General features: G+C 42.5%; 1 long non-coding RNA gene across 1 annotated transcript in view; it reads right to left on the bottom strand.

The window, feature by feature from the left end:
• Window positions 1-2,470: 2,470 nt before the first annotated feature.
• Window positions 2,471-24,881, bottom strand: part of LOC146755725 (uncharacterized) — a 62,273-nt gene continuing 39,862 nt past the window's right edge. The window contains exon 4 of the long non-coding RNA XR_014937929.1: window positions 2,471-3,645. This is a non-coding gene — a long non-coding RNA (uncharacterized LOC146755725). The remainder of the gene's footprint in view (window positions 3,646-24,881) is intronic.

The following is a 24,881-nucleotide window of genomic DNA, read 5'->3' as shown; positions in this document are numbered from 1 at the left end:
CGGAGGGCATTATGCACAGACTGAAGAGTGTTGTGCTCGGACCGGAGGGCATCGCAGTTGGGTTGGAAGGCATCGTGCTTGGCCTGGAGGGTGCCGCACTCAGACTGGAGGGTGTCATACTTGGACTGGAGAGTATTGTGCTCGGTCTGGAGGGCATTGTGCTCGGTCAGGAGGGCATTGTGCTCGGTCAGGAGGGCATCGCGCTCAGTCTGGAGAGTGTTGTACTCGGACCGGAGGGCGCTGTGCTCGGACTGGAGAGTGTCGTGCTCGGACCGGAGGGCGCTGTGCTCGGACTGGAGAGTGTTGAGTTGGGATTGCAGGGAGCTTTTCTCATCCCAAAGTTTTTCTGCGTCAGCTCTAAGATTCTCTTTCTCGTACCAGATTGAGTCTCGTTGGTACAGATCTTTTCTCGCAGCTTTAAAAGCTTTTTCGCTCTCTACCTTCTCAGTCCAAAGTTTTTCTGCCTCAGCTCTAAGACTCTCCTTCTCGGCCCTGAGACTCTCTCTCTCAGCTTCAAAAACTTCCCTCTCAGGAATGGTATTGACTAAGGCCCGATAAGCATTAGCTAGGCCCAAAATCATTTGTGCCTCCTGAGATCTGCCTGAGCCACAACATTCCTGCCTCAAATATGCAATCAAACTCTCAGGATTCTTCAAGTGTTCAGGAGTGAAGCTCCATAACACTGAAGATGTCTGTCCTTTGAGAATCTCTTCAAAGCCTCTCCACACTCCCTGCCACTCAGTATTCTCTGGTTCTAGGGAAGACTTCCTCCGGATGTTATAAATCCAGATACTGAGTGAGATTATTATAATAATCAACAGTAAGATCAGGGAGATTAATAGTGTGGCCCACTGATCATTCAAAAACTGCATAAAGGATTCATAGAAAGAAAGAGGAGCACGCTTAAAAATCACCATTTCTGTATAATTAGTTGCATTAGTTGCTCCCTCTGGAGCTGTACGCAGATACGAAGTGAGCATTGCTAACCATGCTTTCAATCCATTATACAATTGTATAGCTCCATAAGAAAAAGTGGCTAGCTTAAACATGACCCAATATGTTCGGAGCATCTCAAAAAAGGAACCAATGGCACACAGTCCCTGGTAAAAAAATTTTAGTAGAGAAAACATTTTTTTTTCCTTTTTTTTTCTTCAATAGAGAGGAAAAAAAGTAAAAGAAAACAAAGCTCAGCAGTGTTTATAAAATATACCGGAGTATTGGCAGTCCACCTGGACTTTCAAGGTCAAGCTCGCAGGTGCAGAATCGCAAACCTGAGATAGCTCCTTAACAGGGAAAAAAACTCGTAGCTCTGTTAAAAGCTAAAAGAGCAACAGAAGAAAACACAGAAAAACAGCAACTCAAATTGCCCGCATTCAAAAGGGGAGAGAGCGTCAAGGATGGGGAAGCGTCAACAGCTGTGCCGTTATCAATACCAACACCCCGTTCTCTCATGAAATTCTTTCATTCCTACGAGCCAACTTGTAATGTTTTGCATGCCATCTGACACTCCAGTTCTTCAGGCATTGTTGCCTGTAGGTAATATGAGAAGTAGTGGTTGTTGGTTGTTGAATTGTTTCATTTTTTAATGAATTCTGATGGCAAACAAGCAGCGTTCCCTTTGATGAGACTGTACACCAGGCTGTGACAGCTTGTGTTGTGATGTGAGGTGGAATTAGATGGAAGAACATTAGCAGGGGGAAGATTGAGTGAGGGACTGAGTGAGTGTTGGAGCTCAGTATGCTTCATAGGGAGCATGGGAATGATGGTGGAGTTCTTTATTCCGTAGTGAGGCTGGAGAACTTTCTGTTCACCAGCTGTGCAGTAAACCAAGGGTACGTACTACCGTGTTTAAGAACCAGCTGTGTTGTCTTAGGAACGTGGTGTGAATAGGCACGGAAAGATTTTTGTCTGGTTTTGTCTTCTGTAGAGACATTTCAAATGCCTGCAAAGAAGGAAGTGTATAGGTCCCTACTTAAGAGCGGTTGTACAGGGATGGGCTGCGGATCTGGAGTGGTAGAACCGAATGGTCCACTCGTAATGGGAAGAAGCGTGTTGTTATCCCCTGTGCTGGGTAGCCCAGATGCGGTCCCAGCGCTCCAGCTGTGACCTCCTCAGGGCTGAGCAGAGGGCGGGATAACCGCCCTTCACCCACGGGTGGCACCTGGCCTCACGCAGCCCAGGACAGCGTTCGGCAAGGCAGCCCGGGTGGGTTCCTTGCAGGTTCAGCCTGGTGTCCAGCAGGACTGGTGGTTCTGCTCCAGCTGGCTGACCCCAGCTGTAGCACGGCCTGTGGATGTTGGTCCAAAGGAGCAGAGGTTTGCCATTGCCCTCTCTGAAGCCCGTGGGGTTCGTGTCTGGAATGCAACAGTGGCAGCAGTTGCACGGCAGTAGGAAAAAGGGGAGAGAGCGTCAAGGATGGGGAAGCGTCAACAGCTGTGCCGATGCCAATACCAACACTCAATACCAACACTTTGTTTTTCAATTGTTTTCAATGTTAATTTATTGTTTGCAGTCTTTCTGTTTTCTATTTGAGGTTGAATTGGACGGTGATGACAAGGGTCCGTTGGGGCCAGTGTGTGTCCCAGGTGCTGCCTGGCCCCCGCCTCCTCAGCTGCCCCATGGGCTCTTCTATTGCTGCCGGCGGGGTGGCCTCTTCTTTGATGGTGATGATGCCTTAAGAAGGGTTTTTAGCAAGACTAAAAGTTAAAAGCAAGACTAAAAGGGAAAAGCAAGACTAAAAGGGAAAACCAGCAGTGAAAGGGAAAAGCAAGACTAAAAGGGAAAAGCAGCAGGGAAAGTGAAAAGCAGCAGTGAAAGGGAAAAGCAAGAATAAAAGGGAAAAGCAAGACTAAAAGGGAAAAGCAGCAGGGAAAGGGAAAAGCAAGACTAATAGGGAAAAGCAAAACTAAAAGGGAAAAGCAAGACTAAAAGGGAAAAGTAAGACTAAAAGGGAAAAGCAGCAGTGAAAGGGAATAGCAAGACTAAAAGGGAAAAGCAAGACTAAAAGGGAAAAGCAAGACTAAAAAGGAAAAGCAGCAGTGAAAGGGAAAAGACTAAAAGGGAAAAGCAGCAGTGAAAGGGAAAAGCAAGACTAAAAGGGAAAAGCAGCAGTGAAAGTGAAAAGAGTAAAAGGGAAAAGCAGCAGTGAAAGGGAAAAGCAAGACTAAAAGGGAAAAGCAGCAGTGAAAGGGAAAAGAGTAAAAGGGAAAAGCAGAAGTGAAAGGGAAATGCAAGACTAATAGGTGTCACGGGTTACTTAGATCTACCTATGCCCGTGACACGGGAAGCCACCCCGTGGGCCCCCCCCGGGGCCTGGTAAGTAGGGGGAAAAGGCGAGTGGGATAAAACAGCAACAATCTAAGGAGGAAAAACTTATTTTACTAAATATGATATCGAAATACAAGATAACACAATATAATATAACTGAGGCTAACAAATCGAACGAAACAGAGAGAGAGAGTCCCCGAAAACTGAGAGTCCTACTATGAACTCTAGGCGACACGGCTGGAACGCATCCCACTCTCCGAAAAGTTCGAAAGAAGAAGGAGGGCACTCCAGCCTGAAAACGAGATTATATACAGTCCTGGTCCCGTAACTTATTGTTACTCCTGTTGCTCTCTGGGATATGTAGTCTTCTTCTGTGGACTGCACATTCAAGAGAAGTATCCATACATGACATTATGTTATGATGTGGAATACTGATAGCAAAATTACAAAATTACAAGACCATGATAGGGAAAAGCAGCAGTGAAAGGGAAAAGCAAGACTAAAAGGGAAAAGCAGCAGTGAAAGGGAAAAGCAAGACTAAATGGGAAAAGCAGGACTAAAAGGGAAAAGCAAGAATAAAAGGGAAAAGCAGCAGTGAAAGGGAAAAGCAAGACTAAAAGTGAAAACAAGCAGTGAAAGGGAAAAGCAAGACTAAAAGGGAAAAGCAAGACTAAAAGGGAAAAGCAGCAGTGAAAGGGAAAAGCAGCAGTGAAAGGGAAAAGCAAGACTAAAAGGGAAAAGCAGCAGTGAAAGGGAAAAGCAAGACACAAAAGGGAAAAGCAGCAGTGAAAGGGACAATCAAGACTAAAAGGGAAAAGCAAGACTAAAAGGGAAAAGCAAGACTAAAAGGGAAAATCAAAACTAAAAGGGAAAAACAAGACTAAAAGGGAAAAGCAGCAGTGAAAGGGAAAAGCAAGACTAAAAGGGAAAAGCAAGACTAAAAGGGAAAAGCAAGACTAAAAGGGAAAAGAAGCAGGGAAAGGGAAAAGCAAGACTAAAAGGGAAAAGCAAAACTAAAAGTGAAAAGCAAGACTAAAAGGGAAAAGCAAGACAAAAAAGGACAAGCAAGACTAAAACGGAAAAGCAGCAGTTTAAGGGAAAAGCAAGACTAAAAGGGAAAAGCAGCAGTGAAAGGGAAAATCAGCAGTGACAGGGAAAAGGAAGACTAAAAGGGAAAAGCAGCAGTGAAAGGGAAAAGCAGCAGTGAAAGGGAAAATCAAGACTATAAGGGAAAAGCAAGACTAAAAGGGAAAAGCAAGAATAAAAGGGAAAAGCAAGACTAAAAGGGAAAAGCAAGACTAAAAGGGAAAAAGAGCAGGGAAAGGGAAAAGCAAGACTAAAAGGGAAAAGCAGCAGTGAATGGGAAAAGCAGCAGAGAAAGGGAAATGCAGCAGTGAAAGGGAAAAGCAAGACTAAAAGGGAAAAGCAAGACTAAAAGGGAAAAGCAAGACTAAAAGGGAAAAGAAGCAGGGAAAGGGAAAAGCAAGACTAAAATGGAAAAGCAGCAGGGAAAGGGAAAAGCAAGACTAAAAGGGAAAAGCAAAACTAAAAGTGAAAAGCAAGACTAAAAGGGAAAAGCAAGACAAAAAAGGACAAGCAAGACTAAAACGGAAAAGCAGCAGTTTAAGGGAAAAGCAAGACTAAAAGGGAAAAGCAAGACTGAAAGGGAAAAGCAGCAGTGAAAGGGAGAAGCAGCAGTGAAAGGGAAAAGGAGCAGTGAAAAGGAAAAGCAGCAGTGAAAGAGAAAAACAAGACTAAAAAAGAAAAGCATCAGTGAAAGGGAAAATCAGCAGTGAAAGGGAAAAGGAAGAATAAAAGGGAAAAGCAGCAGTGAAAGGGAAAATCAGAAGTGACAGGGAAAAGGAAGACTAAAAGGGAAAAGCAGCAGTGAAAGGGAAAAGCAGCAGTGAAAGGGAAAATCAAGACTAAAAGGGAAAAGCAAGACTAAAAGGGAAAAGCAAGAATAAAAGGGAAAAGCAAGACTAAAAGGGAAAAGCAAGACTAAAAGGGAAAAGCAGCAGGGAAAGGGAAAAGCAAGACTAAAAGGAAAAGCAGCAGTGAATGGGAAAAGCAGCAGAGAAAGGGAAATGCAGCAGTGAAAGGGAAAAGCAAGACTAAAGGGAAAAGGAAGACTAAAAGGGAAAAGCAGCAGTGAAAGGTAAAAGCAAGACTAAAAGGGAAAAGCAGCAGTGAAAGGGAAAAGCAAGACTAAAATGGAAAAGCAGCAGCGAAAGGGAAAAGCAGCAGTGAAAGGGAAAAGCAAGAATAAAAGGGAAAAGCAAGACTAAAAGGGAAAAGAAAGACAAAAAAGGAAATCAGCAAGATTAAAAGGGAAAAGCAGCAGTGAAAGGGAAAAGCAGCAGTGAAAGGGAAAAGCAGCAGTGAAAGGGAAAAGTAGCAGTGAAAGGGAAAAGGAAGACTAAAAGGGAAAAGCAGCAGTGAAAGGGAAAAGCAGCAGTGAAAGGGAAAAGCAAGAATAAAATGGAAAAGCAGCAGTGAAAGGGAAAAGCAAGACTAAAAGGGAAAAGCAAGACTAAAAGGGAAAAGCAGCAGTGAAAGGGAAAAGCAGCAGTGAAAGGGAAAACCAAGACTAAGAGGGAAAAGCAAGACTAAAAGGGAAAAGCAAATATAAAAGGGAAAAGCAAATATAAAAGGGAAAAGCAAGACTAAAAGGGAAAAGCAAGACTAAAAGGGAAAAGCAGCACTGAAAGGGAAAAGCAAGACTAAAAGGGAAAAGCAGCAGTGAAAGGGAAAAGCAAGACACAAAAGGGAAAAGCAGCAGTGAAAGGGACAATCAAGAATAAAAGGGAAAAGCAAGACTAAAAGGGAAAAGCAAGACTAAAAGGGAAAATCAAGACTAAAAGGGAAAAACAAGAATAAAAGGGAAAAGCAAGACTAAAAGGGAAAGGGAAGAATAAAACAGAAAAGGAAGACTAAAATGGAAAAGCAGCAGTAAAAGGGAAAAGCAGCAGTGAAAGGGAAAAGCAAGACTAAAAGGGAAAAGCAAGACTAAAAGGGAAAAGCAAGAATAAAAGGGAAAAGCAAGACTAAAAGGTAAAAGCAGCAGTGAAAGAGAAAAACAAGACTAAAAAAGAAAAGCATCAGTGAAAGGGAAAATCAGCAGTGAAAGGGAAAAGGAAGACTAAAAGGGAAAAGCAGCAGTGAAAGGGAAAATCAGCAGTGACAGGGAAAAGGAAGACTAAAAGGGAAAACCAGCAGTGAAAGGGAAAAGCAGCAGTGAAAGGGAAAATCAAGACTATAAGGGAAAAGCAAGACTAAAAGGGAAAAGCAAGAATAAAAGGGAAAAGCAAGACTAAAAGGGAAAAGCAAGACTAAAAGGGAAAATCAAGACTAAAAGGGAAAAACAAGACTAAAAGGGAAAAGCAAGACTAAAAGGGAAAGGGAAGAATAAAACAGAAAAGGAAGACTAAAATGGAAAAGCAGCAGTAAAAGGGAAAAGCAGCAGTGAAAGGGAAAAGCAAGACTAAAAGGGAAAAGCAAGACTAAAAGGGAAAAGCAAGACTAAAAGGGAAAAGCAAGACTAAAAGGTAAAAGCAAGACTAAGAGGGAAAAGCAGCAGTGAAAGGGAAAAGCAAGACTAAAAGGGAAAAGCAACACTATAAGAGAAAAGCAGGACTAAAAGGGAAAAGCAGTAGTGAAAGGGAAAAGCAGCAGTGAAAGGGAGAAGCAGCAGTGAAAGGGAAAAGCAGCAGTGAAAAGGAAAAGCAGCAGTGAAAGAGAAAAACAAGACTAAAAAAGAAAAGCATCAGTGAAAGGGAAAATCAGCAGTGAAAGGGAAAAGGAAGACTAAAAGGGAAAAGCATCAGTGAAAGGGAAAATCAGCAGTGACAGGGAAAAGGAAGACTAAAAGGGAAAAGCAGCAGTGAAAGGGAAAAGCAGCAGTGAAAGGGAAAATCAAGACTATAAGGGAAAAGCAAGACTAAAAGGGAAAAGCAAGACTAAAAGGGAAAAACAGCAGGGAAAGGGAAAAGCAAGACTAAAATGGAAAAGCAGCAGTGAATGGGAAAAGCAGCAGAGAAAGGGAAATGCAGCAGTGAAAGGGAAAATCAAGACTAAAAGGGAAAAGCAAGACTAAAAGGGAAAAGCAAGACTAAAAGGGAAAAGAAGCAGGGAAAAGGGAAAAGCAAGACTAAAATGGAAAAGCAAGACTAAAAGGGAAAAGAAGCAGGGAAAGGGAAAAGCAAGACTAAAATGGAAAAGCAGCAGGGAAAGGGAAAAGCAAGACTAAAAGGGAAAAGCAAAACTAAAAGTGAAAAGCAAGACTAAAAGGGAAAAGCAAGACAAAAAAGGACAAGCAAGACTAAAACGGAAAAGCAGCAGTTTAAGGGAAAAGCAAGACTAAAAGGGAAAAGCAAGACTGAAAGGGAAAAGCAGCAGTGAAAGGGAGAAGCAGCAGTGAAAGGGAAAAGCAGCAGTGAAAAGGAAAAGCAGCAGTGAAAGAGAAAAACAAGACTAAAAAAGAAAAGCATCAGTGAAAGGGAAAATCAGCAGTGAAAGGGAAAAGGAAGACTAAAAGGGAAAAGCAGCAGTGAAAGGGAAAATCAGCAGTGACAGGGAAAAGGAAGACTAAAAGGGAAAAGCAGCAGTGAAAGGGAAAAGCAGCAGTGAAAGGGAAAATCAAGACTATAAGGGAAAAGCAAGACTAAAAGGGAAAAGCAAGAATAAAAGGGAAAAGCAAGACTAAAAGGGAAAAGCAAGACTAAAAGGGAAAAAGAGCAGGGAAAGGGAAAAGCAAGACTAAAAGGGAAAAGCAGCAGTGAATGGGAAAAGCAGCAGAGAAAGGGAAATGCAGCAGTGAAAGGGAAAAGCAAGACTAAAAGGGAAAAGCAAGACTAAAAGGGAAAAGAAGCAGGGAAAGGGAAAAGCAAGACTAAAATGGAAAAGCAGCAGGGAAAGGGAAAAGCAAGACTAAAAGGGAAAAGCAAAACTAAAAGTGAAAAGCAAGACTAAAAGGGAAAAGCAAGACAAAAAAGGACAAGCAAGACTAAAACGGAAAAGCAGCAGTTTAAGGGAAAAGCAAGACTAAAAGGGAAAAGCAAGACTGAAAGGGAAAAGCAGCAGTGAAAGGGAGAAGCAGCAGTGAAAGGGAAAAGGAGCAGTGAAAAGGAAAAGCAGCAGTGAAAGAGAAAAACAAGACTAAAAAAGAAAAGCATCAGTGAAAGGGAAAATCAGCAGTGAAAGGGAAAAGGAAGAATAAAAGGGAAAAGCAGCAGTGAAAGGGAAAATCAGAAGTGACAGGGAAAAGGAAGACTAAAAGGGAAAAGCAGCAGTGAAAGGGAAAAGCAGCAGTGAAAGGGAAAATCAAGACTAAAAGGGAAAAGCAAGACTAAAAGGGAAAAGCAAGAATAAAAGGGAAAAGCAAGACTAAAAGGGAAAAGCAAGACTAAAAGGGAAAAGCAGCAGGGAAAGGGAAAAGCAAGACTAAAAGGAAAAGCAGCAGTGAATGGGAAAAGCAGCAGAGAAAGGGAAATGCAGCAGTGAAAGGGAAAAGCAAGACTAAAAGGGAAAAGGAAGACTAAAAGGGAAAAGCAGCAGTGAAAGGTAAAAGCAAGACTAAAAGGGAAAAGCAGCAGTGAAAGGGAAAAGCAAGACTAAAATGGAAAAGCAGCAGCGAAAGGGAAAAGCAGCAGTGAAAGGGAAAAGCAAGAATAAAAGGGAAAAGCAAGACTAAAAGGGAAAAGAAAGACAAAAAAGGAAATCAGCAAGATTAAAAGGGAAAAGCAGCAGTGAAAGGGAAAAGCAGCAGTGAAAGGGAAAAGCAGCAGTGAAAGGGAAAAGCAGCAGTGAAAGGGAAAAGCAGCAGTGAAAGGGAAAAGTAGCAGTGAAAGGGAAAAGGAAGACTAAAAGGGAAAAGCAGCAGTGAAAGGGAAAAGCAGCAGTGAAAGGGAAAAGCAAGAATAAAATGGAAAAGCAGCAGTGAAAGGGATAAGCAAGACTAAAAGGGAAAAGCAAGACTAAAAGGGAAAAGCAGCAGTGAAAGGGAAAAGCAGCAGTGAAAGGGAAAACCAAGACTAAGAGGGAAAAGCAAGACTAAAAGGGAAAAGCAAATATAAAAGGGAAAAGCAAATATAAAAGGGAAAAGCAAGACTAAAAGGGAAAAGCAAGACTAAAAGGGAAAAGCAGCACTGAAAGGGAAAAGCAAGACTAAAAGGGAAAAGCAGCAGTGAAAGGGAAAAGCAAGACACAAAAGGGAAAAGCAGCAGTGAAAGGGACAATCAAGAATAAAAGGGAAAAGCAAGACTAAAAGGGAAAAGCAAGACTAAAAGGGAAAATCAAGACTAAAAGGGAAAAACAAGACTAAAAGGGAAAAGCAAGACTACAAGGGAAAGGGAAGAATAAAACAGAAAAGGAAGACTAAAATGGAAAAGCAGCAGTAAAAGGGAAAAGCAGCAGTGAAAGGGAAAAGCAAGACTAAAAGGGAAAAGCAAGACTAAAAGGGAAAAGCAAGAATAAAAGGGAAAAGCAAGACTAAAAGGTAAAAGCAAGACTAAGAGGGAAAAGCAGCAGTGAAAGGGAAAAGCAAGACTAAAAGGGAAAAGCAAGACTATAAGAGAAAAGCAGGACTAAAAGGGAAAAGCAGTAGTGAAAGGGAAAAGCAGCAGTGAAAGGGAAAAGCAAGAATAAAAGGGAAAAGCAAGACTAAAAGGGAAAAGCAAGACAAAAAAGGACAAGCAAGATTAAAAGGGAAAAGCAGTAGTGAAAGGGAAAAGCAGCAGTGAAAGGGGAAAGGAAGTCTAAAAGGGAAAAGCAGCAGTGAAAGGGAAAAGGAAGACTAAAAGGGAAATCAGCAGTGAAAGGGAAAAGCAGCAGTGAAAGGAAAAAGCAAGAATAAAATGGAAAAGCAGCAGTGAATGGGAAAAGCAGCAGTGAAAGAGAAAAGCAAGACTAACAGGGAAAAGCAAGAATAAAAGGGAAAAGCAAATATAAAAGGGAAAAGCAAGACTAAAAGGGAAAAGCAAGACTAAAAGGGACAAGCAAGACTAAAAGGGAAAAGCAAGACTAAAAGGGAAAAGCAGCAGGGAAAGGGAAAAGCTAGACTAAAAGGGAAAATCAAGACTGAAAGTGAAAAGCAGAACTCAAAGGGAAAAGCAAGACTAAAAGGGATAAGCAAGACTAAAAGGGAAAAGCAAGACTAAAAGAGAAAAGCAAGACTAAAAGGGAAAAGCAAGACTAAAAGGGAAAAGCAGCAGTGAAATGGAAAAGCAAGACTAAAAGGGAAAAGCAGCAGTGAAAGGGAAATGTAGCAGTGAAAGGGAAAAGCAAGACTAAAAGGGAAAGCAGCAGTGACAGGGAAAAGCAGCAGAGAAAGGGAAAAGCAAGACTAAAAGGGAAAAGCAGCAGTGAATGGGAAAAGCAGCAGAGAAAGGGAAACGTAGCAGTGAATGGGAAAAGCAAGACTAAAAGGGAAAAGCAAGACTAAAAGGGAAAAGCAAGACTAAAAAGGAAAAGGAAGACTAAAAGGGAAAAGCAGCAGTGAAATGTAAAAGCAAGACTAAAAGGGAAAAGAAGCAGTGAAAGGGAAACGTAGCAGTGAAAGGGAAAAGCAAAACTAAAAGGGAAAAGCAAGAATAAAGTGGAAAAGCAAGAATAAAAGGGAAAAGCAAGACTAAAAGGGAAAAGCAAGACTAAAAGGGAAAAGCAGCAGTGAAAGGTAAAAGCAGGACTAAAAGGGAAAAGCAGCAGTGAAAGGGAAAAGCAAGACTAAAATGGAAAAGCAGCAGTGAAAGGGAAAAGCAGCAGTGAAAGGGGAAGTCAGCAGTGAAAGGGAAAAGGAAGACTAAAATGGAAAAGCAGTAGTGAAAGGGAAAAGCAGCAGTGAAGGGGAAGAGGAGCAGTGAAGGGGAAGAGGAGCAGTGAATGGGAAAACAGCAGTGAAAGGGAAAAGAAAGACTAAAAGGGAAAAGCAAGACTAAAAGGAAAAAGCAAGACTAAAAGGGAAAAGCACGAGTGAAAGGGAAAAGCAAGACTAAAAAGTAAAAGCAGCAGTGAAAGGGAAAAGCAGTAGTGAAAAGGAAAAGCAGCAGTGAAAGGGAAAAGCAAGAATTATAAGGAAAAGCAGCAGTGAAAGGGAAAAGCAGCAGTGAAAGGGAAAAGATGCAGTGAAAGGGAAAAGCAGCAGTGAAAGGGAAAAGCAGCAGTGAAAGGGAAAATCAGCAGTGAAAGGGAAAAGAAGCAATGAAAGGGAAGAGCAGCAATGAATGGGAAAAGCAGCAGTGAAAGGCAAAAGCAAGACTAAAAGGGAAAAGCAAGACTAAAAGGGAAAAGCAAGATTAAAAGGAAAAAGCAAGACTAAAAGGGAAAAGCACAAGTGAAAGGGAAAAGCAAGACTAAAAAGGAAATCAGCAGTGAAAGGGAAAAGAGCAGTGAATGGGAAAAGCAGCAGTTAATGGGAAAAGCAGCAGTGAAAGAGAAAAGCAGCGGGGGAAGGGAAAAGCAACTGGGGAAGGGAAAAGCAGCAGGGGAAGGGAAAAGCAGCAGTGTAAGGGAAGAGCTGCAGTGAAGGGGAAAAGCAGCAGTGAAAGGGAAAAGCAAGACTAAAAGGGAAAATCAAGACTAAAAGGGAAAAGCAAGACTAAACGGGAAAAGCAAGACTAAAAGGGAAAATCCAGACTAAAAGGGAAAAGCAAGACTAAAAGGGAAAAGCAGCAGAGAAAGGGAAAAGCAAGACTAAAAGTGAAAAGCAGCAGTGAAAGGGAAAAGCAGCAGTGAAACAGGAAAGCAGCAGTGAAAGGCAAGAGCAATAGTGAAAGGGAAATGCAGCAGTGAAAGGGAAAATCAGCAGTGAAGAGGAAAATCAGAAGTGAAAGGGAAAAGCAGCAGTGAAAGGGAAAAGCAAGACTAAAAAGAAAAAAGCAGCAGTGAAAGGGTAAAGCAGCTGTGAAAGGGAGAAGCAGCAGTGAAAGGGAAAAGCAGCACTAAAAGGGAAAAGCAGCAGTGAAAGAAAAATGCAGCAATGAAATGGAAAAGCAGCAGTGAAAGGGAAGAGCAGCAGTGAAAGGGAAGAGGAAGACTGAAAGGGAAGAGCAGCAGTGAATGGGAAAAGCAGCAGTGAAAGGGAAAAGCAGGACTAAAATGGAAAAGAAAGACTAAAAGGGAAAAGCAAGATTAAAAGGGAAAAGCACCAGTGAAAGGGAAAAGAAAGACTAAAAGGGAAAAGCAGCAGTGAAAGTGAAAACAGCATTGAATGGGAAAAGCAGCAGTGAATGGGAAAAGCAGCAGTGAAAGGGAAAAGCAGCAGTGAAAGGGAAAAGCTGCAGTGAAAGGGAAAAGCAGCAGTGAAAGGGAAAAGCAGCAGTGAAAGGGAAAAGCAAGACTGAAAGGGAAAAACAGCACTGAATGAGAAAATCAGCAGTTAAAGGGAAAAGCAGCACTGAACGGGAAAATCAGCAGTGAAAGGGAAAAGCAGCAATGAAAGTGAAGAGCTGAAGTGAAAGGGAAAAGCAAGACTAAAAGGGAAAATCAAGACTAAAAGGGAAAAGCAAGAATAAACTGGAAAATCCAGACTAAAAGGGAAAAGCAAGACTAAAAGGGAAAAGCAGCAGTGAATGGGAAAAGCAGCAGTGAAAGGGAAAAGCAGCAGTGAAAGGGAAAACCAAGACTAAAAGGGAAAAGCAAGACTAAAAGGGAAAAGCAAGACTAAAAGGGAAAAGCAAGACTACAAGGGAAAAGCAAGACTAAAAGGGAAAAACAGCAGTGAAAGGTAATTGCAGCAGTGAAAGGGAAAATCAGCAGTGAAGAGGAAAAGCAGAAGTGAAAGGGAAGAGCAGCAGTGAAAGGGAAGAGCAGCAGTGAAAGGGAAGAGCAGCAGTGAAGGGGAAGAAGAGCAGTGAATGGGAAAACAGCAGTGAAAGGGAAAAGCAAGACTAAAAGGGAAAATCAAGACTAAAAGGGAAAATCCAGACTAAAAGGGAAAAGCAGCAGAGAAAGGGAAAAGCACCAGTGAAAGGGAAAAGCAGCAGTGAATCGGAAAAGCAGCAGAGAAAGGGAAAAGCAGCAGTGAATAAGAAGAGCTGCAGTGAAACGGAAAAGCAGCAGTGAAAGGGAAAAGCAAGACTAAAAGGGAAAAGCAAGACTAAAAGGCAAAAGCAAGACTAAAAGGGAAAAGCAAGACTGAAAGTGAAAAGCAAGACTGAAAGGGATAAACAAGACAGAAAAAGAAAAGCTAGACTAAAAGGGAAAATCAGCAGGTAAAGGGAAAAGCAGCAGTGAAAGTGAAAAGTAGCAGTGAAAGGGAAAAGCAGCAGTGAAAGGGAAAAACAAGAATAAAAAGGAAAAGCAGCAGTGAAAGGGAAAAGCAGCAGTGAAAGGGAAAAGCAGGAATAAAAAGGAAAAGAACCAGTGAAAGGGAAGAGCTGAAGTGAAAGGGAAGAGCAGCAGTGAAAGGGAAAAGTAGCAGGGAAAGGGAAAAGCAGCAGTGAAAAGGAAAAGCAGCAGTGAAAGGGAAAAACATAAAATAAAAGGGAAAAGCAAGACTAAAAGTGAATAGCAAGACTAAAATGGAAAAGGAAGACTAAAAGGGAAAAGCAGCAGTGAAAGGAAAAAGCAGCAGTGAAAGGGAAAAGCAGCAGTGAATGGGAGAAGTAAAACTAAAAGGGAAAAGCAGCAGTGAAAGGGAAAATCAGCAGTGAAAGGGAAAAACAAGACTAACAGGGAAAAGCAGCAGTGAAAGGGAAAAGCAGAAGTGAAATGGAAAAGCAGCAGTGAAAGGGAAAAGCAAGACTAAAAGGGAAAAACAGCAGTGAAAGGGAAAAGCAGCAGTGAAAGGGAATATCAGCAGTGAAAGGGAAAAGCAGCAATGAAAGAGAAGAGCAGCAATGAAAGGGAAGAGCAGCAGTGAAAGGGAAAAACAGCAGTGAAAGGGAAAAGCAGCAGTGAAAGGGAAGAGCAGCAGTGAAAGGGAAGAGCAGCAGTGAAAGGGAAGAGAAGCAATGAAGGGGAAGAGCAGCAGTGAATGGGAAAAGCAGCAGTGAAAGGGAAGAGCAGCAGTGAAAGGGAAGAGCTGCAGTTAAAGGGAAGAGCTGCAGTGAAAGGGAAAGGCAGTAGTGAAAGGGAAGAGCTGAAGTGAAAGGCAAGAGCAGCAGTGAAAGGGAAAAGCAGCAGTGAAAGGGAAAAGCAGCAGTGAAAGGGGAAAGCAAGACTAAAAGGGAAAATCCAGACTAAAAGGGAAAAGCAAGACTAAAAGGGAAAAGCAAGACTAAAAGGGAAAATCAAGACTAAAAGGGAAAAGCAGCAGTGAAAGGAAAAAGCAAGATAAAAAGGGAAAAGCAAGACTAAAAGGGAAAGGCAAGACTGAAAGGGAAGAGCAGAAGTGAAAGGGAAAAGCAGCAGTGAAAGGGAAAAGCAGAAGTGAAAGGGAAAAGCAGCAGTGAAAGGGAAAATCAAGACTAAAAGGGAAAAGCAAGACTAAAAGGGAAAAGCAAGACTAAAAGGGAAAAGCAAGAATAAAAGGGAAAAGCAAGACTAAAAGGGAAAATCAGCAGTGAAATTGAAAAGCAGCAGTGAAAGGGGAAAGCAGCAGTGAAATGGAGAAGCAAAACTAAAAGGGAAAAGCAGCAGTGAAAGGGAAAAGCAGCAGTGAAAGGGAAAAGCAGAAGTGAAAAGGAAAAGCAGCAGTGAAAGGGAAAAGCAAGAATGAAAGGGAAAAGCAAGACAAAAAGAGAAAAGCAAGACTGAAAAAGAAAAGCAAGACTAAAAGGGAAAAGCAGTGAAATTGAAAAGCAGCAGTGAAAGGGGAAAGCAGCAGTGAAAGGGAGAAGCAAAACTAAAAGGGAAAAGCAGCAGTGAAAGGGAAAAGCAGCAGTGAAAGGGAAAAGCAGCAGTGAAATGGAAAATCAGCAGTGAAAAGGGAAAATCAGCAGTGAATGGGAAAAACAAGACTAACAGGGAAAAGCAGCAGTGAAAGGGAAAAGCAGAAGTAAAAGGGAGAAGCAGAAGTGAAAGGGAAAAGCAAGACTAAAAGGGAAAAGCAAGACTAAAAGGGAAAAGCATGATTAAAAGGAAAAGCAAGACTAAAAGGGAAAAGCAAGAATAAAAGGGAAAAGCAAGAGTGAAAGGGGAAAGCAGCAGTGAAAGGGAAAAGCAAGACTAAAAGGGAAAAACAGCAGTGAAAGGGAAAAGCAGCAGTGAAAGGGAAAATCAGCAGTGAAAGGGAAAAGCAGCAATGAAAGGGAAGAGCAGCAATGAAAGGGATGAGCAGCAGTGAAGGGGACGAGGAGCAGTGAATGGGAAAAGCAGCAATGAAAGGGAAGAGCAGCAATGAAAGGGATGAGCAGCAGTGAAAGGGAAGAGCAGCAGTGAAAGGGAAGAGCAGCAGTGAAGGGGAAGAGGAGCAATGAATGGGAAAACAGCAGTGAAAGGGAAAAGCAAGACTAAAAGGGAAAAGCAAGACTAAAAGGGAAAAGCAGCAGTGAATGGGAAAAGCAGGAATGAAAGGGAAAACCAAGACTAAAAGGGAAAAGCAAGACTAAAAGGGAAAAGGAAGACTAAAAGGGAAAAGGAAGACTAAAAGGGAAAAGCAAGAGTGAAAGGGTAAAGCAAGACTAAAAGGGAAAAGCAGCAGTGAAACTGGAAAGCAGCAGTGAAAGGGAAAAGCTGCAGTGAAAGGGAAAATCGGCAATGAAGAGGAAAAGAAGCAGTGAAAGGGAAAAGCAGCAGTAAAAGGGAAAAGCAGCAGTGAAAGGGAAAAGCAGCAGTGAAAGGGAAAAGCAGCAGTGAAAGGGTAAAGCAGCTGTCAAAGGGAAAAGCAGCACTAAAAGGGAAAAGCAGCAGTGAAAGGGAAGAGCAGCAGTGAAAGGGAAGAGAAGCAGTGAAAGGGAAGAGCAGCAGTGAAAGAGAAGAGCAGCAGTGAATGGGAAAGGCAGTAGTGAAAGGGAAAAGCAGCAGTGAAAGGGAAGAGCAGCAGTGAAAGGGAAAAGCAGCAGTGAAAAGGAAAAGCAAGACTAAAAGGGAAAAGCAAGAATAAAAGGGAAAAGCAAGACTGAAAAAGAAAAGGAAGACTAAAAGGGAAAATCAGCAGTGAAAGGGAAAAGCAGCAGTAAAAAGGGAAAAGCAGCAATGAAAGGGAAAAGCCACAGTGAAAGGGAAAAGAAGCACTAAAAGGGAAAAGCAGAAATGAAAGGGAAAAGCAGCAGTGAAAGGGAATAGCAAAACTAAAAGGGAAAAACAGCAGTGAAAGGGAAAAGCAGCAGGGAATGGGAAACTCAGCAGTGAAAGGGAAGAGCAGCAGGGAAAGGGAAGAGCAGCAGTGAAAGGGAAGAGCAGCAGTGAAAGGGAAGAGCAGCAGGGAAGGGGAAGAGCAGCAGTGAATGGGAAAAGCAGCAGTGAATTGGAAAAGCAAGACTAAAAGGGAAAAGCAAGAATAAATAGGAAAAGAAAGACTAAAAATGAAAAGCAAGACTGAAAGGGAAAAGCAAGACTGAAAGGCAAAAGCAAGACTGAAAGGAAAAAAAACAAGACTGAAAAAGTAAAGCGAGACTAAAATGGAAAATCAGCAGTGAAAGGGAAAAGCAGCAGTGAAAGGGAAAAGCAGCAGTGAAAGGGAAAAGCAGCAGTGAAAGGGAAAAGCAGCAGTAAAAGGGAAAAGCAGCAGTGAAAGTGAAAAGCAGCAGTGAAAGGGAAGAGCAGCAGTGAAAGGGAAAAGCAGCAGTGAAAAGGAAAAGCAAGACTAAAAGGGAAAAGCAGCAGTGAAAGTGAAAAGCAAGACTAAAAGTGAAAAGCAGCAGTGAAAGGGAAAAGCAGCAGTGAAAGGGAAAAGCAGCACTAAAAGGGAAAAGCAGCAGTGAAAGGGAAAAGCTGCAATGAAATGGAAAAGCAGCAGTGACAGAGAAGAGCAGCAGTGAAGGGGAAGAGCAGCAGTGAAAGGGAAGAGCAGCAGTGAAAGGGAAAAGCAAGACTGAAAAAGAAGAGCAGCAGTGAATGGGAAAAGAAGCAGTGAAAGGGAAAAGCAGGACTAAAAGGGAAAAGAAAGACTAAAAGGGAAAAGCAAGACTAAAAGGGAAAAGCACCAGAGAAAGGGAAAAGCAAGACTAAAAGGGAAAAGCAGCAGAGAATGGGAAAAGCAGCAGAGAATGGGAAAATCAGCAGTGAAACGGAAAAGCAAGACTAAAAGGGAAAAGCAAGACTGAAAGGGAAATGCAAGAATGAAAGGGAAAAACAAGACTGAAAGGGAAAAACAAGACTGAAAAAGAAAAGCAAGACTAAAAGGGAAAAGCAGCAGTGTAAGGGAAAAGCAAGAATAAAAAGGAAAAGCAGCAGTGAAAGGGAAAAGAAGCAGTGAAAGGGTAAAGCAGCAGTGAAAGGGAAAAGCAAGACTAAAAGGGAAAAGCAAGACTAAAAGGGAAAAGCAGCAGTGAAAAGGTAAAGCAGCTGTGAAAGGGAAAAACAGCAGTGAAAGGGGAAAGCTGCAATGAAATGGAAAAGCAGCAGTGAAAGAGAAGAGCAGCAGTGAAAGGGAAGAGCAGCAGTGAAAGGGAAAAGCAGCAGTGAAAGGGAAAAGGAAGAATAAAAAGGAAAAGCAGCAGTGAAAGAGAAAATCAGCAGTGAAAGGGTAAAGCAGCAGTGAATGGGAAAAGCAGCAGTGAATTGGAAAAGCAAGAATAAAAGGGAAAAGCAAGAATAAATAGGAAAAGCAAGACTAAAAAGGAAAAGCAAGACTGAAAGGGAAAAGCAAGACTGAAAGGCAAAAGCAAGACTGAAAGGAAAAAAAACAAGACTGAAAAAGTAAAGCGAGACTAAAATGGAAAATCAGCAGTGAAAGGGAAAAGCAGCAGTGAAAGGGAAAAGCAACAGTGAAAGGGAAAAGCAGCAGTGAAAGGGAAAAGCAGCAGTAAAAGGGAAAAGCAGCAGTGAAAGGGAAAAGCAAGACTAAAATGGAAAAGCAGCAGTGAAAGGGTAAAGCAGCAGTGAAAGGGAAAAGCAAGAATAAAAAGGAAAAGCAGCAGTGAAAGAGAAAAGTAGCAGTGAAAGGGTAAAGCAGCAGTGAAAGGGAAAAGCAAGACTAAAAGGGAAAAGCAAGACTAAAAGGGAAAAGCAGCAGTGAAAGGGAAAAGCTGCAATGAAATGGAAAAGCAGCAGTGACAGAGAAGAGCAGCATTGAAAGGGAAGAGCAGCAGTGAAAGGGAAGAGCAGCAGTGAAAGGGAAGAGAAGCAGTGAAGGGGAAGAGCAGCAGTGAATGTGAAAAGCAGCAGTGAAAGCGAAAAGCAGGACTAAAAGGGAAAAGAAAGACTAAAAGGGAAAAGCAAGACAGAAAGGGAAAAGCAAGACTGAAAGGGAAAAGCAAGACTGAAAGTGAAAAACAAGACTGATAAAAAAAAGCAAGACTAAAAGGGAAAATCAGCAGTGAAAGGGAAAAGCAGCAGAGAAAGGGTAAAGCAGCAGTGAAAGGGAAAAGCAAGAATAAAAAGGAAAAGCAGCAGTGAAAGGGAATACAGCAGGGGAAGGGAAAAGCAGCAGGGGAAGGGAAAAGGAGCAGTGAAAGGGAAAAGCAGCAGTGAAAGGGAATATCAGCAGTGAAAGGGAAATGCAGAAATGAAAGGGAAGAGTAGCAGTGAAAGGGAAGAGCAGCAGTGAAAGGGTAGAGCAGCAGTGAAAGGGAAGAGCAGCAGTAAAAGGGAAGAGCAGCAGTTAAAGGGAAGAGCAGCAGTGAAAGGGAAGAGCAGCAGTGAAAGGGAAGAGCAGCAGTTAAAGGGAAGAGAAGCAGTGAAAGGGAAGAGCAGCAGTGAAAGGGAAAAGGAGCAGTGAAAGGGAAAAGCAGGACTAAAAGGGAAAAGCAATAGTGAAAGGGAAAAGCAAGAATAAAAGGGAAAAGCAGCAGAGAAAGGGAAAAGCAGTAGTGAAAGGGAAAAGCAAGACTAAAAGGGAACAGCAGCAGTGAATGGGAAAAGCAGCAGTGAATGGGAACAGTAGCAGAGAAAGGTAAAAGCAGCAGAGAAAGGGAAAAGCAGCAGTGAAATGGAATATCAGCAGTGAAAGGGAAATGCAGAAATGAAAGGGAAGAGCAGCAGTGAAAGAGAAGAGCAGCAGTGAAAGGGAAGAGCAGCAGTGAAAGGGAAGAGCAGCAGTGAAAGGGAAGAGCAGCAGTGAAAGGGAAGATCAGCAGTGAAAGGGAAGAGCAGCTGTGAAAGGGAAGAGCAGCAGTGAAAGGGAACAGCAAGACTGAAAGGGAAGAGCAGCAGTGAATGGGAAAAGCAGCAGTGAAAGGGAAAAGCAGGACTAAATGGAAAAAGAAAGACTAAAAGGGAAAAGCAAGACTAAAAGGGAAAAGCAAGAGTGAAAGGGAAAAGCAAGACTAAAAGGGAAAAGCAGCAGAGAAAGGGAATACAGCAGGGGAAGGGAAAAGCAGCAGGGGAAGGGAAAAGCAGCAGTAAAAGGGAAAAGCAGCAGTGAAAGGGAATATCAGCAGTGAAAGGGAAATGCAGAAATGAAAGGGAAGAGCAGCAGTGAAAGGTTAGAGCAGCAGTGAAAGGGAAGAGCAGCAGTGAAAGGGAAGAGCAGCAGTGAAAGGGAAGAGCAGCAGTGAAAGGGAAGAGCAGCAGTGAAAGGGAAGAGCAGCAGTGAATGGGAAAAACAGCAGTGAAAGGGAAAAGCAGGACTAAAAGGGAAAAGCAGCAGAGAAAGGGAAAAGCAGGACTAAAAGGGAAAAGCAAGACTGAAAGGGAAAAGCAAGACTGAAAGGGAAAAGCAGCAGTAAAAGGGAAAAGCAAGAATAAAAAGAAAAGCAGCAGTGAAAGGGAAAAGCAGCAGTGAAAGGGTAAAGCAGCAGTGAAAGGGAAAAGCAAGAATAAAAAGAAAAGCAGCAGTGAAAGGGAAAAGCAGCAGTGAAAGGGTAAAGCAGCAGTGAAAGGGAAAAGCAAGAATAAAAAGGAAAAGCAGCAGTGAAAGAGAAAAGCAGCATTGAAATGGAAGAGCAGCAGTGAAAGGGAAAAGCAGCAGTGAAAGGGAAAAGCAAGACTAAAAGGGAAAAGCAAGACTAAAAGGGAAAAGCAGCATTGAAAGGGAAAAGCAGCAGTAAAAGGGAAAAGCAGGACTTAAAGGGAAAAGCAGCAGTGAAAGGGAAAATCTGCAATGAAATGGAAAAGCAGCAGTGACAGAGAAGAGCAGCAGTGAAAGGGAAGAGCAACAGTGAAAGGGAAGAGCAGCAGTGAAAGGGAAGAGCAGCAGTGAAAGGGAAAAGCAAGACTGAAAGGGAAGAGCAGCAGTGAATGGGAAAAGCAGCAGTGAACGGGAAAAGCAGGACTAAAAGGGAAAAGAAAGACTAAAAGGGAAAAGCAAGACTAAAAGGGAAAAGCAGCAGTGAAAGTGAAAAGCAAGACTAAAAGTGAAAAGCAGCAGTGAAAGGGAAAAGCAGCAGTGAAAGGGAAAAGCAGCACTAAAAGGGAAAAGCAGCAGTGAAAGGGAAAAGCTGCAATGAAATGGAAAAGCAGCAGTGACAGAGAAGAGCAGCAGTGAAGGGGAAGAGCAGCAGTGAAAGGGAAGAGCAGCAGTGAAAGGGAAAAGCAAGACTGAAAAAGAAGAGCAGCAGTGAATGGGAAAAGAAGCAGTGAAAGGGAAAAGCAGGACTAAAAGGGAAAAGAAAGACTAAAAGGGAAAAGCAAGACTAAAAGGGAAAAGCACCAGAGAAAGGGAAAAGCAAGACTAAAAGGGAAAAGCAGCAGAGAATGGGAAAAGCAGCAGAGAATGGGAAAATCAGCAGTGAAACGGAAAAGCAAGACTAAAAGGGAAAAGCAAGACTGAAAGGGAAATGCAAGAATGAAAGGGAAAAACAAGACTGAAAGGGAAAAACAAGACTGAAAAAGAAAAGCAAGACTAAAAGGGAAAAGCAGCAGTGTAAGGGAAAAGCAAGAATAAAAAGGAAAAGCAGCAGTGAAAGGGAAAAGAAGCAGTGAAAGGGTAAAGCAGCAGTGAAAGGGAAAAGCAAGACTAAAAGGGAAAAGCAAGACTAAAAGGGAAAAGCAGCAGTGAAAAGGTAAAGCAGCTGTGAAAGGGAAAAACAGCAGTGAAAGGGGAAAGCTGCAATGAAATGGAAAAGCAGCAGTGAAAGAGAAGAGCAGCAGTGAAAGGGAAGAGCAGCAGTGAAAGGGAAAAGCAGCAGTGAAAGGGAAAAGGAAGAATAAAAAGGAAAAGCAGCAGTGAAAGAGAAAATCAGCAGTGAAAGGGTAAAGCAGCAGTGAATGGGAAAAGCAGCAGTGAATTGGAAAAGCAAGAATAAAAGGGAAAAGCAAGAATAAATAGGAAAAGCAAGACTAAAAAGGAAAAGCAAGACTGAAAGGGAAAAGCAAGACTGAAAGGCAAAAGCAAGACTGAAAGGAAAAAAAACAAGACTGAAAAAGTAAAGCGAGACTAAAATGGAAAATCAGCAGTGAAAGGGAAAAGCAGCAGTGAAAGGGAAAAGCAACAGTGAAAGGGAAAAGCAGCAGTGAAAGGGAAAAGCAGCAGTAAAAGGGAAAAGCAGCAGTGAAAGGGAAAAGCAAGACTAAAATGGAAAAGCAGCAGTGAAAGGGTAAAGCAGCAGTGAAAGGGAAAAGCAAGAATAAAAAGGAAAAGCAGCAGTGAAAGAGAAAAGTAGCAGTGAAAGGGTAAAGCAGCAGTGAAAGGGAAAAGCAAGACTAAAAGGGAAAAGCAAGACTAAAAGGGAAAAGCAGCAGTGAAAGGGAAAAGCTGCAATGAAATGGAAAAGCAGCAGTGACAGAGAAGAGCAGCATTGAAAGGGAAGAGCAGCAGTGAAAGGGAAGAGCAGCAGTGAAAGGGAAGAGAAGCAGTGAAGGGGAAGAGCAGCAGTGAATGTGAAAAGCAGCAGTGAAAGCGAAAAGCAGGACTAAAAGGGAAAAGAAAGACTAAAAGGGAAAAGCAAGACAGAAAGGGAAAAGCAAGACTGAAAGGGAAAAGCAAGACTGAAAGTGAAAAACAAGACTGATAAAAAAAAGCAAGACTAAAAGGGAAAATCAGCAGTGAAAGGGAAAAGCAGCAGAGAAAGGGTAAAGCAGCAGTGAAAGGGAAAAGCAAGAATAAAAAGGAAAAGCAGCAGTGAAAGGGAATACAGCAGGGGAAGGGAAAAGCAGCAGGGGAAGGGAAAAGGAGCAGTGAAAGGGAAAAGCAGCAGTGAAAGGGAATATCAGCAGTGAAAGGGAAATGCAGAAATGAAAGGGAAGAGTAGCAGTGAAAGGGAAGAGCAGCAGTGAAAGGGTAGAGCAGCAGTGAAAGGGAAGAGCAGCAGTAAAAGGGAAGAGCAGCAGTTAAAGGGAAGAGCAGCAGTGAAAGGGAAGAGCAGCAGTGAAAGGGAAGAGCAGCAGTTAAAGGGAAGAGAAGCAGTGAAAGGGAAGAGCAGCAGTGAAAGGGAAAAGGAGCAGTGAAAGGGAAAAGCAGGACTAAAAGGGAAAAGCAATAGTGAAAGGGAAAAGCAAGAATAAAAGGGAAAAGCAGCAGAGAAAGGGAAAAGCAGTAGTGAAAGGGAAAAGCAAGACTAAAAGGGAACAGCAGCAGTGAATGGGAAAAGCAGCAGTGAATGGGAACAGTAGCAGAGAAAGGTAAAAGCAGCAGAGAAAGGGAAAAGCAGCAGTGAAATGGAATATCAGCAGTGAAAGGGAAATGCAGAAATGAAAGGGAAGAGCAGCAGTGAAAGAGAAGAGCAGCAGTGAAAGGGAAGAGCAGCAGTGAAAGGGAAGAGCAGCAGTGAAAGGGAAGAGCAGCAGTGAAAGGGAAGATCAGCAGTGAAAGGGAAGAGCAGCTGTGAAAGGGAAGAGCAGCAGTGAAAGGGAACAGCAAGACTGAAAGGGAAGAGCAGCAGTGAATGGGAAAAGCAGCAGTGAAAGGGAAAAGCAGGACTAAATGGAAAAAGAAAGACTAAAAGGGAAAAGCAAGACTAAAAGGGAAAAGCAAGAGTGAAAGGGAAAAGCAAGACTAAAAGGGAAAAGCAGCAGAGAAAGGGAATACAGCAGGGGAAGGGAAAAGCAGCAGGGGAAGGGAAAAGCAGCAGTAAAAGGGAAAAGCAGCAGTGAAAGGGAATATCAGCAGTGAAAGGGAAATGCAGAAATGAAAGGGAAGAGCAGCAGTGAAAGGTTAGAGCAGCAGTGAAAGGGAAGAGCAGCAGTGAAAGGGAAGAGCAGCAGTGAAAGGGAAGAGCAGCAGTGAAAGGGAAGAGCAGCAGTGAAAGGGAAGAGCAGCAGTGAATGGGAAAAACAGCAGTGAAAGGGAAAAGCAGGACTAAAAGGGAAAAGCAGCAGAGAAAGGGAAAAGCAGGACTAAAAGGGAAAAGCAAGACTGAAAGGGAAAAGCAAGACTGAAAGGGAAAAGCAGCAGTAAAAGGGAAAAGCAAGAATAAAAAGAAAAGCAGCAGTGAAAGGGAAAAGCAGCAGTGAAAGGGTAAAGCAGCAGTGAAAGGGAAAAGCAAGAATAAAAAGAAAAGCAGCAGTGAAAGGGAAAAGCAGCAGTGAAAGGGTAAAGCAGCAGTGAAAGGGAAAAGCAAGAATAAAAAGGAAAAGCAGCAGTGAAAGAGAAAAGCAGCATTGAAATGGAAGAGCAGCAGTGAAAGGGAAAAGCAGCAGTGAAAGGGAAAAGCAAGACTAAAAGGGAAAAGCAAGACTAAAAGGGAAAAGCAGCATTGAAAGGGAAAAGCAGCAGTAAAAGGGAAAAGCAGGACTTAAAGGGAAAAGCAGCAGTGAAAGGGAAAATCTGCAATGAAATGGAAAAGCAGCAGTGACAGAGAAGAGCAGCAGTGAAAGGGAAGAGCAACAGTGAAAGGGAAGAGCAGCAGTGAAAGGGAAGAGCAGCAGTGAAAGGGAAAAGCAAGACTGAAAGGGAAGAGCAGCAGTGAATGGGAAAAGCAGCAGTGAACGGGAAAAGCAGGACTAAAAGGGAAAAGAAAGACTAAAAGGGAAAAGCAAGACTAAAAGGGAAAAGCAGCAGAGAAAGGGAAAAGCAGGACTAAAAGGGAAAAGCAGCAGTGAAAGTGAAAAGCAAGACTAAAAGGGAAAATCAGCAGTGAATAGGAAAAGCAGCAGTGAATGGGAAAATCAGCAGAGAAAGGGAAAAGCAAGACTAAAAGGGAAAAGCAAGAATAAAAGGGAAAAGCAAGAATAAAAAGGAAAAGCAAGACTAAAAGTGAAAAGCAAGACTGAAAGGCTAAAGCAAGACTGAGAGGGAAAAGCAAGACTGAAAGGGAAAAAAAAGACTGAAAAAGAAAAGCAAGACTAAAATAGAAAATCAGCAGTGAAAGGGAAAACCAGCAGTGAAAAGGGAAAATCAGCAGTGAAAGGGAAAAGCAGCAGTGAAAGGGAAAAGCAGCAGTGAAAAGGAAAAGCTGCAATGAAATGGAAAAGCAGCAGTGAAAGAGAAGAGCAGCAGTGAAAGGGAAGAGCAGCAGTGAAAGGGAAAAGCAGCAGTGAAAGGGAAAAGCAGCAGTGAAAGGGAAAAGCAGCAGTGAAATGGAAGAGCAGCAGCGAAAGGGAAAAAAAGCAGGGAAAAAGAAAAGGAAGACTAAAAGGCAGAAACAGAAGTGAAAGGGAAAAGCAGCAGTGAAAAGGAAAAGCAAGACTAAAAGGGAAAAGCAGCAGTGAAAGTGAAAAGCAAGACTAAAAGTGAAAAGCAGCAGTGAAAGGGA

This window comes from Coturnix japonica, chromosome 30 (assembly GCF_054131305.1).
Source record: "Coturnix japonica strain WE chromosome 30, WE-NBRP24, whole genome shotgun sequence".
Lineage (NCBI taxonomy): Eukaryota > Metazoa > Chordata > Aves > Galliformes > Phasianidae > Coturnix > Coturnix japonica.
The sequence above is the reverse complement of the archived record's forward strand: the minus strand, read 5'-3'. Positions and strand labels throughout refer to the sequence as shown.